The sequence below is a fragment of the Aplysia californica genome, unplaced genomic scaffold (assembly GCF_000002075.1).
Source record: "Aplysia californica isolate F4 #8 unplaced genomic scaffold, AplCal3.0 scaffold00339, whole genome shotgun sequence".
Classification (NCBI taxonomy): Eukaryota; Metazoa; Mollusca; class Gastropoda; order Aplysiida; family Aplysiidae; genus Aplysia; species Aplysia californica.
Genome location: NW_004797609.1, coordinates 99,505 through 100,825, shown reverse-complemented (window position 1 = coordinate 100,825; position 1,321 = coordinate 99,505).

Below are 1,321 nucleotides of genomic sequence, written 5' to 3'. Positions count from 1 at the left end.
ACACACACACACACACACACACACTGATACAAACAGCTCCATATTTGTCCTTCGGATGGCTGACAACATCCCTCTATTCACACAGCACTGTGTACAAATCATTAACAACCTGCTAACCACCACATTATCCGCTAGTCTTCGGGTACCGGCCGCGCGTAATGCGAGGCTGAACAAACGATGACGACGTAATGTTGCGCTAACGGTTTCGGTTTTCCTTTCCTGCCTCTCATGTCTGTCCTCTCCGACCCTCTCCTCTATTCTCCTCTCCTGTCCTGTCCTCTCCTACCCTCTCCTCTCTTATCTCCACTCCTCTCTACTCATCTCCTCCCCTCTCCTCTCCTCCCCTGTCCTCTCCCACCCTCCACTCTCCTATCTCCACTCCTCTCTACTCATCTCCTCCCCTCTCCTCTCCGTGTTGTACGTCCTCCTCTCCTCTCCCCTATTCTCCTCCCCTCCATTCTCCTCTCCTACCCTCTCCTTTCCTCTATTCTCCTCTCCTCTCCTACCCTCTCCTTTCCTCCCATCTCCTTTCCTCTCCATATTGAACATCCTCCCTCTTTTACCTTCTCTCACTCATCGTTTTGTCTGTCCATTTCTTCCCACTTTCCCTCCTCCTTTGTTCTTTTTTATGTTCCGATTTCTTTTCTCTCTCTCCATTTTGTTGGAATTCAAAGCTAAACAGTCGGAGGTTGGCCGGTGCTCTGGTGTGGTTTGCTTCTTCTTTCCTATCAAACATCTATCGTCCTTATCTCCCCTTCTTCTTTTTTTATGTTTGTTAGTCTCTTGTAACACCTCTAATCTTCTAGCGCTTATATGACCTTATGCAGTTGCGAGCGCCGTAAAACCTCTACTAAAACTTAAAAAATACTAAACAGGAGGTCCAAAAAATTGACCCCCAAAAACATGCCACGGGATATTTAAAAATTTCAGCAGCTAATTTAAGCTTGTATGGATGGAGAGAAAGCGTCAACACTTGGACCATATAAGTTAAATAATAACTACATTTCCTGCGTTTATTTGGCAGAAGTTTCAATTCAAATACATAATTTGCACTTTAACGAACACAGTCTTTAAAACACCCTGGCTTATTTATTTAGAATATAATGTAAATATCAAAGGGTCCAGGACGTTAAAACTTGATTTTTCTCGATAACGCGCACCGATTTTCTTCCAAATTACTAACTTTCAACGTTCCCCATAGTTCAATTTTATTTATCACAAGTTTCGCTGAAATAGGTGTAAAGATGACAGAGTTATTCTCCATTAAATGAATCCTCCTTTTTTTTAGACCTTCCGCGTATATATATATATGTATGTATAT